Source organism: Ceratotherium simum, unplaced genomic scaffold (assembly GCF_057802395.1).
Source record: "Ceratotherium simum simum isolate JZ-2026a unplaced genomic scaffold, ASM5780239v1 HiC_scaffold_44, whole genome shotgun sequence".
Lineage (NCBI taxonomy): Eukaryota > Metazoa > Chordata > Mammalia > Perissodactyla > Rhinocerotidae > Ceratotherium > Ceratotherium simum.
The window spans coordinates 420,284-434,951 of NW_028261260.1; the positions used below are offsets into that span (position 1 = coordinate 420,284).

Below are 14,668 nucleotides of genomic sequence, written 5' to 3' on the forward strand. Positions count from 1 at the left end.
TTTAGGTGCTGAGTGATATTGTAGAAAAGATTGCACTGGAGGGTGTCTAGATTAGCAAGTGAAATTCATCATTTCTTCTGACCCAGAGAGTCTAGGCATTTCTATTTTTATTCAAAATGATAATTTTCTACAGTTCTACAAAAGTCAAAATAAAAATGTAATATGAAATGTTAAAATCCCTTTCCCACATTTATAAATGTATTTACTCTATGTGTGTCTCCTCTATAAGATATAGACAGAGACAGACAGACAGAAAGACATACCAACTTAACACACACACACACAGAAGTTTGTTCTTGCTTTGTCTCCTCCTTCCCAGGCAAGGATCCAGATTACCTAGATCCTTTGGATGGGTCCTACATTAATACCGTGAAGAAGTCTGTATTCCTCAGTGGTGAAGGCTGGAGGCTGTCTTGGGTGCAGGCAGAGCTGGCCTCTTGACGTGCCTCTTCTTCCTAAGCATTCCTTGCAGCCCAGTCTTGGGAGTTAAACCTGCCTCTCCTAACCTCACAGCCTAAATAGTTGGGTGTCTAGATACCAAGATATTTCTGTCTTTGTCTCAGAGATATTTTTCTTCATGCACAATTGCCATCTACTGTTATTCTTCGCTGCAGTATGACTGGAGCATGTCCAAATCTAATGTATTGTCCTTCCTTCCTTTTTTGACATCCCTATGTAAAAGCCCTATTCTGTTCCACGAAGAGCCAGTCTGATAGAGTCATAATAGTAAACGTTATTTCCACAAAGTTAAATTCTAATTTGAAGTTTATTTCTACAAAAGTGAACATTCCAATTTGAAGTTCCGATATTTTTGATGAAGTAATAAGTAAACATTTTTACCAAGTTCAATTCTAATTTGAAGTTTATTTCTACAAACGTTAACATTCCATTTTGAAATTCCAATACTTTTGATGAAGTAACCAGCAGAGAAGGGATGTGCTCAAGATTGAGTTAGAAAAGAAATTTGAGCTCTTTACTTCCAACCATAGGCACTATGAAAGTGAGTTTATAGAAATCAGCAATTTCTTGTGAAAAACGAGTGATGCAAGCAACAACATTGGCTCATCATAACATTGGTTATGTTTCATGTGTAGCATTTAAAGTAATACATTCTTGAAAAGAGATAAAAGAGGAGGGCAAACAAACTTCAGAGCTTTGCAAACTGGTTTAGTCCAAGGTTGACACAGACCAGGTTTTCAGCCTAGAGCATTTTTTAATGATCAAGTTATATAAACTCTAGAAAACACTGTTAGAGTGGGTAATGGAAACACTGACTTTTAATTTAGAGTTGGCTTCACCTCACTAATGTTATTGTTTCTCGAGCATTTGGAGTTTCGATTACACCATCAGAGTTGTAAACAAACTCAGCTCCTTTGATATCTCTCTTTGGAAGTTTAACCTTTTTGGCATCTGCAGATGCAAAGTAGCAAAATTTCAAATAAAAAGACAAAAACTGTCTTGGCCAGCAGCGTTGTGCATTTTGAACGTTTTCCCCACATTGAAGATATTGGTAAATTAAAATGGAATAACCGAGACAGGTCAGGCCCAGCCTCTTCAAGTGGTAGCAAATCCAAGACCTCTAGGTGCTCACTTCTGCGTGTTTAGCTTTGTTTTCCTACCTCCTCCTCTCCCCATCTGAAACTCGTGTGCCGGCACCCTCATCGTGGCAGAAGCGCCCAGGGCCCTCAGGAACCTGAGACACGTGTCTGGCGCAACAGTAGCATCTATAAATACGGAGTCATGGAAGGCTCTGGTTCCCCCCGAGCCCTGTGCGTGTTAACTGGCAGTAGTAAAGGCTTTTCAAACCACGCTGTTTGGTTTTTGATGAGCTGGCAGCTTTGTTAAAGGTGCCATTGTGCAGAACTGAAACTCAGCACCCCTCCCTCTTTCTCCCTCTCTTTTTTCATTTCCAAACGGCTTTCTTACAGGTAAGTGAGGAAGTCGGTGGGGTAGGGGGACCTCTGTAAATTTTCCTCTAACAGGTGGTGTGCCGCTTACTAAAATCTTTTCATTTCATCAAAACTATACTATTTAAACAAATGTGAACCCAGTTTCAATTATGTCATTACCAATTCCACAGAAGTAGTTTGTTTGACTCGGTGGTGGATGTGTGGCAGTGTCAGTGAAATTGCAAGGCCAGTCTGGATTCTTGTGCTGTGCTAAGGTATGCTATTGATTGAAAGAAACCTTTGAGTTCAAAACTCTGAAGGAATAATTTGTGGTAATAATAGCTGCTGTTTATACAGCGCCTACTAACTGTCGGACACCAGGGATCATCATATCCTTTTTCTAATTAATTACTCCTTTTTTCTTGTTAAAGATTGGCTCCAAGAGTCTTTAAGTAGGGCACTCCATCCACATGATCCCATTCCCTTCTCTAAACATGTGTTTAGGGTGGGTGGGGCTGTGGAGATGGACAGCTGTGCACGGCCTGCAGACACAGCCTGAGGAGGTGAGTGGGAGCTGTGCTCCGGCCAAGGCTCCGAGTGCCACGCTAGGCACCCTCTTCCAGGCTGGATCCAGCTGGAGACGGGAATCATCTTATTCCTGTGATGCTGCAACTGAATGAAGCAAAGGAGATGCTCAATAGCATACAGGGATGAATATCCAAACAAGAGAAAACCATGGACCGAATACCAGAAACTCTTATTTCAGTCCTTTGAAACTAGACTTATCTGAAGTCCTAAGAAGTGTAATAGAGGAAAGAGGCTGGTCTGCTGGCCAGGCCTTGCCCCTCTAGTGCAGAGCCTTTTCATGCTCTCTCTTCTTCAAGGAGGTGCCTTTCTTTAGTATAAATGCAGTGCCCAGTCTGCACATCGTGTTGAGGTAGGGATGGCAGGTTATGATGGATGAGGTAGGGATGAGGGTTATGATGGATGAGTAGGGATGAGGGTTATGATGGATGAGTAGGGATGAGGGTTATGATGGATGAGTAGGGATGAGGGTTATGATGGATGAGTAGGGATGAGGGTTATGATGGATAAGGTAGGGATGAGGGTTATGATAGATAAGTAGGGATGAGGGTTATGATGGATGAGGTAGGGATGAGGGTTATGATGGATGAGTAGGGATGAGGGTTATGATGGATGGGGTAGGGATGAGGGTTATGATGGATCAGTAGGGATGAGGGTTATGAGAATGAGGTAGGGAGGAGGGTTATGATGGATGATTAGGGATGAGGGTTATGATGGATGAGTAGGGATGAGGGTTATGATGGATGGGGTAGGGATGAGGGTTATGATGGATGAGTAGGGATGAGGGTTATGAGAATGAGGTAGGGAGGAGGGTTATGATGGATGATTAGGGATGAGGGTTATGATGGATGGGTAGGGATGAGGGTTATGAGAATGAGGTAGGGAGGAGGATTATGATGGATGATTAGGGATGAGGGTTATGATGGATGAGGTAGGAATGAGGGCAGCATTGAAGATGATAATCGAGAAACAGGCTCTGGGAGAGCAAGAGAGTTGCCTGAAGTCACCACACGTCTGAGCTAGGATCTGAGCACTTGATCTGGCTGACTTTCCACTCTTTGTGGAAGTCCTTATTTATCATCTGTTTAGGACTGTTTCCTCTATTACACTTCTTAGGACTTCAGATGAGTCTAGTTTCAAAGGACTGAAATAAGAGTTTCTGGTATTCGGTCCATGGTTTTCTCTTGTTTGGATATTCATCCCTGTACTGTATTGAGTATCTCCTTTGCTTCATTCAGCTGCAGCATCACAGATTTGTTTTCCCCCGAGGGTCAGACCCCTCACATCTGCTGCTTTCTCCCTGTTTGTGGGGAGGGGCATCTAGAGTTCCAACTTCTCTGTTTCTAAGAGCTCAGGACACTCGGCCCAGAAGCTCATTGACTGAGAGGTTGTTCTGGGCCTTAATCCTCCTTTGTCCTGATGGCACTCTGACCTCCAAACATATGAGGGTCTCGATGCTGAGACCCAACATATGAAACATCAGCACGTGACAAGAAGTCTAAGGGACAGACATGGGCCTGGTGGTTTAGCCCCTCGTCCCCGTGTCCCCACGACTGTGGGCTGCATGCATGGAGTGAGCCACTCCTGTGGACGCTCTGCTTTCTGGTGCCATTGCTGACTTGTCCCTTGGTGCACGTAGCCAGAAACTTGGTCCCATGCTTTGCTCATCATCAATCGTGTTAATTGGAGATGCACTCCTAGATTTGCAGAGTCATGGTGGGTCCATCGTCATAAAAATAATTCCATAGCCTAAGGACATTTTTAATTTTACTTTTTATATTTGACACGGTATTGTGGAGGAAACAGTTAATATTTATGAAATGAGAAACAAAATATGCAAAAGGAAGCTAGCCCCATGCTTGCTTTAGGAGTCGTTTTTCGGAATTACTTTCTGCTGCCTGCTTTCTTATGAAGGGTGGCCTGGAGCCTCCATGAGGCAGCATCTGGAAGAGTCTTGATTCTTCTCATCCTTCTCTTCTTCTCCTCTCCCCTCCTACCTTCGTGAAAGCAGGTACTGCCTCTCAACACAACAATTACAAATAAGCAAACAAACCTGGACCACGTTGTAATTCTTCTGGCCCTCTGTGCCAGGATGAGGAAACCAGTCTAATTTCCTCTGAAGTAAAATAGTCTAAAAGTATCTGGATTGAATATACACCTTCTGATCACCTTTATAATAAGAGAAATTAGCCGTACGTGTTATTCCCCTCAGCCCTGTAACTGAGGCTGACTGCTTTTTCCACCACTGACACACGTAGGCACGTGCCAGCCTGCGGTGGGGCCGACGCTCGGCAGGGTGAGCAAGGCAGCTCCCATCTAGGACTAATGTGTGACCAGAGACTCTGGATGGGACCCTGATGTTTCATGGAGCGGACTGTCTGGGAATAACGAATACACTCGGTTTCCACTGCCAAAAGCTGGACACAGCCAAGAGGGAGAGTTGGGGAGGTGGCGCCGTGTGGAAGAGAACCCCGTCAGGGTGAAAATCTCTTAGGCCAGTGCCTTCTGATATCTCGATTTTGCTTAGAGTGATAGTCCTATAGTGATGCTCAGTTGACATAGCATTTTTCAAATAGAATATCTCATTTTATTGTGAGAAATATTTTTCATGAGAATTGTTCATATTGTCCACTATATGAGTAAATTTAGCTTCTTATATGGCTGTTGGCAAGTTACTCCTCTCTGTGCTGCAGTTTCCTTGACTGTAAAATGAAGATAATAATAGTCCGCCATCTCACAGGGTTGTTGTGGGGGTTGAGTTAATACAGGCCATGCACTTAGAACAGTGCCTGACCCCTAGTAAGTGCTCAATAAGTTTATTATTATTGTTGTTATTATTATTATTATTATGAGAGCAGTCATATTTCTTGCCCAAGGTCACACACAACTACAAGGTAGCAGAAGCCACTCAGAACCAAATCCCATCTCCAAATTAGACACAGTCATGTGGGCGAAACTTGGAAGTTATGAGACGTATGACACATGGTACCAGTAATTCTCTATTACAGCCTTTATCTCAGTTTCTTACTAACGCTGTTGTATTTGGGTTTATACCTACTCTACGCAGTGAGGTTGAAATCCCAGGTAAACGGGTGAAATGGAGCTGGTTGGAAGGTGGCGTCAATGACGTGGATCTTGAGGGACCCTCCACTCTCCTTCCAGTCCTTTTTTCTCTTCTTCAGCAACTTCCCACCAGGGAACTCATCTGCCTGCTCCGTGGCTGCAGTGTTGGGTCTGGCCTGGTCTTGTGAAGACATTATGGTCCTCTCCTCTTTCCCTCATCTACCCCAAAGCTTGTTATCCATCCCATGCCGTCCAGCACAGAGGAATATATAATACATGTATTATTCACTATTTGTTACCCTTTCTATATTATAGGATTTTAGAAGAAAGAGACAAAGGATGAAAGTGTTAAGAAGAGGAGGAGGTAACATTTTTTTTTGCAAAGTAAACTAACAGTTTGTTCATATTATCTCACTTTAATCCTTACTATGTCTCTTAAAAAGGAGTGGCTCTCGCTACCATATTATTCACAGGGAAGTGAGGACCAAGGGCAAAAGGCCTCTTGCCTTAGGTCGTTCAATTGGTGGCAGAGGCAGAATTCAAACCGAGGTCTCCTGGACTCCACAGCCCATCTTCATACCATGCAGCTTCATAAGTTTGCTGGGGAAAACTTTATGGAGAAATTGGGCTTTGGTTAATCAGATGTTGAGGAATAAGTAAGATTAGGATATGCAAACTTTGGAGGATGTGCTGGATGAGAGGATAATTAATTGATTACTAATGCTAGGTAAAGTATTAATGGTTGATAATGACAGTATACTTTCCTTGGTAAATATTGGCCTTTAGGAATATCTTCACCCCAAGAACAAAGCAGGAGGCATCACATTCCCTGATTTCAAAATATACTACAAAGCTATAGTAATCAGGACAGCATGGAACTGGCTTAAAAACAGGCACACAGATCAATGGAACAGAACTGAGAGCCCAGAAATAAACCCACACATCTATGGACAGCTAATTTTCGACAAGAGAACCAAGAACATACAATGGAGAACGGAAAGTCTCTTCAATAAATGGTGCTGGGAAGACTGACAGCCACGTGCAAAAGAAAGAAAGTAGACCGTTTTCTTAACACCATACACAAAAATTAACTCAAAATGAATTAAAGACTTGAATGTAAGACCTGAAACCATAGAACTTCTAGAAGAAAACATAGGTAGTATGCTCTTTGACATCGGTCTTAGCAGCATCTTTTCAAATACCATGTCTCACCAGGCAAGGAAACAAAAGAAAACATAAACAAATGGGACTACATCAAACCAAAAGTCTTCTGCACAGCAAAGGAAACCATCAACAAAATGAAAAGACAACCTAACAATTGGGAGAAGATATTTGCAAACCATACATCTGATAAGGGGTTAATATCCAAAATATATAAAGAACTCATACATCTCAACAACAAAAAAACTAACAACCCAGTTTAAAAATGGGCAAAAGATCTGAACAGACATTTTTCCAAAGAAGATATACAGATGGCCAGCAGGCACATGAAAAGATGTTCAACATCACTAATTATCAGGGAAATGCAAATCAAAAGTACAATGAGATATCACCTCATGCCCATCAGAATGGCTATAATTAACAAGACAAGAAACAACAAGTGTTAGAGAGGCTGTGGAGAGAAGGGAACTCTCATACACTGCTGGTGGGAGTGCAAACTGGTGCAGCCACTATGGAAAACAGTATGGAGATTCCTGAAAAAATTAAGAAAAGAACTACCATACAATCCATAAAAACACAAATGCATAAAGATACATGCACCCGTGTTCATTGCAGCATTATTCATAATAGCCAAGACTTGGAAGCAACCTAAGTGCCCATCAAGGGACGAATGGATGAAGAAGATGTGGTATATATACACAATGGAATACTACTCAGCCATAAGAAACGATGAAATCCAGCCATCGCTGAGAACGTGGGTGGACCTTGAGAGTATTATACTAAGTGAAATAAGTCAGAGGAAGAAAGTCAAATACTGTGTGATCTCACTCATAAATACAAGATAAAAACAACAACAAATACATCGAGACAGAGAATGTCTTCACCTAAGGTGGTTCAGGACGGTGGTGTGAGAAGAACATGAGCTCACCTTCTCCCACAGACACAGCAAATCTGCAGCTACATATGGAACAACTCTCCCTGAAAAGAACCTGAGAACTACTGGACAGCCACTCCACAACCAAAGCTAAAAGGACCACCCTTAGACGGGTAGGAGAGGCAGAGACATAGTCTCACAAAAAACCCCACCCCTAATCCCGCGACCCACAATCGGGAGGGATCGCAGAAAAGAAAGGAGCGTCTCCCTGAGGAGCAAGACGTTTGTGCCTCACTTCAGGCACCCCAGCTCTTGGGACTCACACCAGAGGGACGAGCCTTGAAACGTTTGGCTTTAAAAACCAGCAAGGCTTACGTCCGGGAGAACCATAGGGCTGTAGACAATTGGAGACTCTGCTCTTAAAGGTCTCATGCAGACTCACCCGCCCCTGGGACCCAGCGCAAAAGCAGCAGTTTGAAGGAGATTCACTTGCTAGTCTTCTTGTCTGAGGAAGACTCGCTCTGAGCTAAGATCTGTGCCAGTCTTCCTCTATTTTGTATGTGGGTTGCCACCGCAGGGTGGCCCCTGACAAGGGGTGTAGGTCTGCGCCCAGGAACCGAGCCTGGGAGGCTGAAGTGGAGCGTGCTGCACTTAACCAGTAGGCCGCCGGGGCGGGCCCCCTCATTTGCTAGTCTTCAGGCTTCTGCCACAGGGGCAGAAGTCTGTTGGGACTGTCTCCAGGGATGGAGGCGCTGGCGGGTGCCGTTTCTCCACTCTCCTCCTCCCTTGCGAGCGGCGGCGCTGTGGATGCCATTTCTGTTAGCTGTGGCAGGCGAGCGCCCGCGCTGTTCCTGCGAGCAGCCCCGTCAGTGCCAGTGGGCGAGCAGCCCTGCCCCCCGCCCCACAGAGCCAGCGGGCGTGCAGCCCACACGGGGGATGCCCCCGGAGTCCCGCCTCTGGCGGAGTGTGTGTGCCTGGAGGTTGTGTTTGGTTGCGGGGCGATACTGTAAAGTGCAGAGGCCAGCTTGCCATGCGCCATGTGGGCCTCTCAGTGCTCTTGCGGCTTCTTCCTTCCACGTTCTCTGCTCCTCTGATGGGAGTGGGCGTCCGGGGAGGCGGGTGCTTGTCCCTGAGCAACATCTTGTTCGCTGACCCTCCCTGAGGGCAGCAGACGGACTTGTGGTCAGGACCCCGGGCTCCAGACCAGGCTCTGCCCCTGGCTGGTGGTGGGGCCTGAGCAGGAGAATCTGATGTACTGGAGAGATGGTGGCTGTGGATTCTGCGGTGGGGGGAGGCAATCAGGGATGGCTTCCTAGAGGAGGCAGCATCATTCTGGGCAGAGTGGGCAGGCCCGAGACAGGGAAGTATAGTCACATCTAGAAGGTCATTCAGAGTACAAAGGGGCCAGACAGGAAAGACCTTGAATGCCAAACCAAGAGTTTGCTGTGAATGTGGCAGAAGTTACAAACCAGCAGCTGAGAAATTGCCTCTGGCCTGCAGAATGCAGGTTAAAATTTTAAAGTTTTTTAGGGCAGCCCTGTAGCCTAGTGGTTAAGTTCAGTGTGCTCTTCTTCAGTGGCCCAGGTTCTGTTCCCGGGTGTGGACCTACACTACTTATCAAGCCATGCTGTGGTGATGACACACATACAAAATAGAGGAAAATGGGCATGGATGTAAGCTCAGGGCAAATCTTCCTCAGCAAAAAAAAAATTAAAATTTTTAAAATGACATAATGTAATTATCTATTGACATCTGAAAATGAGAAGATTTCAGGTGAAATGCTGGGTTTCTGTCTTTTCTTGATGGCTTAGAAAATCTGGCAGCCTTAGGTGGGTTCCCTCCTGGCCACCGTGGGCGGGACTCCCCGGAGAGTCTCTGCCTTACACAGAGCAGGTGACCTTCAGCCAGCCCCCGCCCCCCCTCACTCATTTCACCCCCACCTGGCTGGCGCCTGTGAGCCAGCCCCTGCAGCCCCCACTGCGGGTCTGGGAGGCCCTGGAAGGCCCAAGCCAGGAGGACCCTGCAGTCGTCTGGCTCACCTCTGGTGGTGCTGGGGAGTGAGGAGGGGGCGGTGATGGACCCCACACTGTGTCCCGTGAGAGCAGCTGAGTCCAGAGCCAGGGTGCAAGGGGTGGGGGAGGGGAGGGGAGAGGACGAGGCAGGGGAACGTGGAGATGTGGAAATCAGGTGCTGAGATCTGGCCCCCAGTGAGCACAAGGAGAGAGCACCACGTCCAGTGGTTTCTGCCCAGATCCTGGGTCAACAGTAATCCACTTACCTCACCGGAAGATTGTAAAACTCCACATAAAAACGCAATCATGGTTCCAGGCCCACTTTATAGACTGTAGAGAGCCCAGATATAAGGGATTGGTGAGGAGGGAGAGGGGATGGGATCAGAGGGTCCCTAGTGATGGCCCCCAGTGTGCCTTCACTGGGAGGCTTGTCATCTCAGGGTACCCCAGGGGTCTCACCCCTCCTCTCTCCTTCATCCTCAGCCAGAAATACTCTAGATTTGCCCCAATAGACTGGCTGACTGTGCTGTGTTTCAAAGAAGCAAGGAGTGCAGAATTCACTCATTTATTCACTCAACGAACACATCTGTGTGATTGGTATATGCCATGGAGGTTACGAGGGCACAGGACCCAGACCCTACCTTTCAGAGCTGACAGGCGGGGAGCAGGTGGGGAGACTGAAGTGAGCTCACGGGTGGATGGCTGTGGCTCTACCCCTTACTGGCTGTGTGACCTTGGGCAAGTCGCTTAACCTCCCTGTGCTTCAATTTTCTCACCTATAAAATGAAGACACTAGTAGTGCCCACCTGAGGGATTGCTGGGAAGATTAAGTGAGATAGTTTACTGAAGCTCTCAGAACAATGCCCCGCTCAAAGGGAGTGCGTGTTCTAAGTGTTGGCAAGTAGTGCTGGTCACTTAGCAAGGATTTACTGAGCACCTACTCTGTGCCCGCACCGAAGACAGAGCAGTGGTGGAGACAGGCACGGCCCCTGCCCTCGTGGGGTAGTAGGCACCCCAGGGGAGAGCAGGTGAACAGCAGCCTGCAGTACTGAGGAGCCCCAGGTGTGGGAGGCAGACCTTCCTGCCTTCTGCTCAGACGCTGCAGCTGCGGGCCCCTCCCGTCCCCTGCTGACCATCTCCTCCTGTCCTGCAGCATCTGGAGAGCTGTTGCAAACTGCCTGCCTCTAAAGGCGCACTCGCCCTGGCTCTGCCAGCTGGGGGGCCTCAGGCACTGCCTTGATCTCTCTGATCCTCTGCTCTCTCTGTGATGGGGGACGCAGTCCCTTCCTTGGGGCTTTGGAGAGGAGCAGGGGACAGACATAGACAGCATCCAGGCGGCGGGGTCGGCTCCTCCAGGGACAGGAGGAACGACTGTCAGCTTTAAACCCACCTGCAGCTGCCCCGAGGCTCGTAGAGCCTGTGGTCTGTGGTCTGCGGAGGCGGAAGCGGCGGGAAGAGGGGGATCTGTCAGTGCCTCGGGCATGTTGGAGGGGGGTAATTAAAACAGTGGCTGGGAGATGAATATCTGGAAACACAAATTGGAAACCATGGAAGCTATTAATCTGCTTAATGGGAAGCAGATGGTATCTGAGCGAGCAGACAGCCCTGACTCAGGGGCGTCAGGAATTGATGCGGGCCCTTCCCTGAGCTGACCTCCCCTGGTGGGCTTGAGGACATGGGCCAGGGAGGGGCCCCCAGCCCCCCAGCAGGACCCCAGGGTGCTGACTCTCGTGCAGAGCAGGGGAGCAAGCTGCGTTTGTGCTAGGGTTCAAGCCTCCTTGCTGCTGAGCTGGACAAGGTAACGGACCTTTTCATGCCTCAGCTGCCTCATCTGGAAACTCCTGACCCCCGGGGCTGTTGTAGGATTAAATGCAGTCATAGGTGGGCCGTGGCAGGCACCATCCTCGGTGCTGCGGGTCCAGTGGTGAATAAACTGCCCCCAACCCCGGCCCTCCTAGAGCTCCCTTAGGGGCCTCCCCCCTTACTGGCTCAGGTGGACCCCAAAGAAACAAGTCTGCTTATAACACAGAGTCGGGGAGAACTCGTGTGCAAAGTCCTGGAAAGGTGGGACCCCGGTGGCCTGCACTTGACAACTGCAGATTGTGATGTGAGTGGGACATTGTCATGGCAACCAGCAAACACCCCCGCCCCACTGCTGTGCAGAACCACTGACAAGGCTCTGCTCACTTCCTCCTGACAGGGTCCCTGTGACATAGGTGTTTATGCCCGTTTCACAGATGAGCAAACGAAAGCTCAGAGAAGTGCAGCCGAGGGCCCTGGCCCGACAGCTAGGACATCAGGCCTCCGATGCAGTCTTTGGCCCTGACTCGTGCAGCGGGCGTTGGCTGTATTTTGTTGGTGTCCTCAAGCACCAAAGCAGGGCTGGGCCCGGGTGCTGGTGCCCCAGCCTCTGCCTGGGCTGCTCTGGAATGTGCACGGGTGATTGTTGGTGCTGCCCTTGGTAAGTGGAGGCCATTGAGGCGCGGGCAGAGGTCACTCAGCACTGCTAGTGACAGGGCTCCTGTCTCGCTGCACCCCCCTCCCTCCCAGGGCCGGAATCATTTTGAAAGCACTTGCTCCTGAAATGCTCTCCCAGGGTCTGAGTGGGGAAGATGGCCAATGTTAGTCTGTTCACCGATTCTTGGACTTGATAAGGCTCGTCTCTGAAACAGTAAAGTGAAAAGATGGCCTCCAGGTTCGTATCTCGGGCCTGTGCCACCCCCGCCTCCACTGCCCTCTGAACTTGCGGCTTGTGCATCAGCGCCTCCTCAGGTACCCCATCGCCCACCCGCCCGGGGCCCTCCTGGGTCTCCCTGATTCCTTCCTACCTTCTCAGCAGCCAGGAAGAGGTTTTAAAAACACAAACCACATCGTGCCTCTGCCCTGAAACCCTCCCATGGCTTCCCCCTGCTCTTAGCATAAAATCCGGACCCCCTGCCACACTTGGCCTGCCGCCCCCTCGGCCTCCTCTTCCCAGGGCATGCCCCTCCAGGCACTTGGCTCTCCTTGCAGTGCTTCCAGCACGATGTGTTCTCTGGCCTCAGGGCCTTTGCACTTGCTGCACCCTGTCTGGACCACTCATGCCCCAGGTCTTCGCATGGCTGCTGCCTTGTCGCTGTGCAGGTCTCAGCTCAAATTTGCCTCCCAGGGAGGCCCTCCCAGACCACCCCCTTACACCTTCACAGCACGTAGTGTCCTCTCAAAGTATCTTCAGTGTGCACGTGTGTGCGAGTTTACTGTCTGCCCCCACCCCCATGGCAGCAGGAGCTCTCTCTCCTCCTTACTGCCCAATCCCCAGGGCCTGGACCCGAGTTCAATAAACGTTTGTAGACTTGATGAACAAAGTATGAGGCTCTGCGAGAATTCAGCCGGAGATGCAACCTGACCCAGAACTCTGGGGCTTTGCTGCGTTTACCAGCACTTGGTGGTGGTGTGCCGAGTCTCCCCAACCCCCAACCACTGACCTGAGGATCGATGACCCTGTGCCCTCAGCCCCTGACTGTGTCCCAGCTGCAGTTCCCAGAGTGGGGCTCGAGGAGATGCCTGGAGGCTGGTCTGTGCTGAAAACCCAAATCCTCCATGTGGGTGGGAGGGAAGCCCCCCACCTTGAGGTGCCGACCCCAGCAGAGGGAGTAACTCTTCCACCCGAGGGGTAGGGACTTGAGGATGAGCATTCACCAGGCAGGTGAAGAGGGAAGAGTGTTCTGGGCAGAGGAAACAGCACTTGCAAAGGCCTGGATGCCGGAGAGGCATCGTATAGTGAAAGAAGAGGAAGGAGCTGGCTAAGCCCCATTTTGGAAGGAGGGCTGTGGTGCTCCTCTGCTTCCTTTAATTCCTGCCCCCACCTCAGGAGGCAGGTGGCTCTTCACTCGAGCCTGAGCCCCGGGGAAGTCTTTTCCTGTGGCTTCTTTCACAAGCCTCCTCCCTGGTCTCCCTGCTCCTGTGCTCCCCACCCCCTGCCTGTTCTCTGCACAAAGCCAGAGGGAGCCTTCTTATCCTTTGGTGGGAATCCTCCCAAGGCGCCCCTCAGAGCAGAGGCCAAGGCTGCTCAGCCGGCCAGGTTTCCTCTGACCTCCTCTCCCTGCTCTCCCCAGCACTCCCTCCGCTGCAGGACCCCGGCCTCCTCTCTGTTCCTGGAGCATCCCAGGCGCACGCCCACTGCGGCCTTTGCACGCGCTGTGTCTCCACCAGGAGGGCTGGGGTACAGCGCCCTCCTACAGTGCTGGTTCTGCTCTCACGGGGAGAGGGGGGAGCAGGGCACGAACAGCGATACTTTGAGGTAGGGGGGACTTTCCCAGGATCTGAACCTGCCGCAGGGGAGCTCGGGGGAAACGCTGATGGCTATTTTCCTACAACTGAGGGCCCAGGAGCCGTCCCAGAGATGGAGCCACAGGGTGCTCTGGGCGAGTCCTCTACCTCGGCCTGGTGATACCTGTGTATTTGTGCTTCCTGGGGCCGGGAGCTCTGCGGCTGGCAGGAGGGAAGTGGGGACTCCTAAGGGCTGACGACGGTGTGTGGGCACTCAGGCGAGGGATCACTACTGCCTGTGAGCTCTGAGTAGTGCCACCTTCGCTATCTCTGAGCAGAGGACGGTGGTGATCTCTGCCACCAACCAAGCGACCTGAGCCTAAAAACCGTTAGTCCCACCAGCTTTGAGGTGATGAAATTCTTGGTGATTTTAAAATGTCAAATTCGCATAAAATGCAATCCTGCACACCTGAAACTCCGTCTTCTCACGCCCCACCAAGGACTTTCCGGCATCCCCAGGTGGAGTCTGATGTGGCCCACAGGCCTCACTCTGGCTCAGCCTCCCCAGACGGCTTGCTTGGCTCCCCCTCCTGCCCCCCCCACCCCGGGCCGCACACGCTGTGCCCCGGGATGGCAGGCGCAGGGTGGGCGAGTCCAGCTGTCACCCGCTTCTTGGACCCAAGGCTCTGCTCAGGTCTCTGCTGAAATGTCCCCTCCTTGGGGACACCCCCGGACCCCGCTCCCCCATCCCCTTATCCTAGATCCTTCTCCATCTTGGCTCTGCTCACTACCCTACATGTGATGTGGTTGCTCTGTAGCAGCTTTATTGATATGTA

At 49.9% G+C, this 14,668-nt stretch overlaps 1 long non-coding RNA gene across 2 annotated transcripts in view; it reads left to right on the plus strand.

The window, feature by feature from the left end:
* LOC147911255 (uncharacterized) overlaps positions 1-9,688 on the plus strand; it is a 29,661-nt gene extending 19,973 nt beyond the window's left edge. For both annotated transcript variants that reach the window (XR_015551354.1, XR_015551353.1), the window contains exons 2-3: positions 5,853-5,901; positions 6,324-9,688. This is a non-coding gene — a long non-coding RNA (uncharacterized LOC147911255). The remainder of the gene's footprint in view (positions 1-5,852; positions 5,902-6,323) is intronic.
* The last annotated feature ends 4,980 nt before the right edge of the window (positions 9,689-14,668 follow it).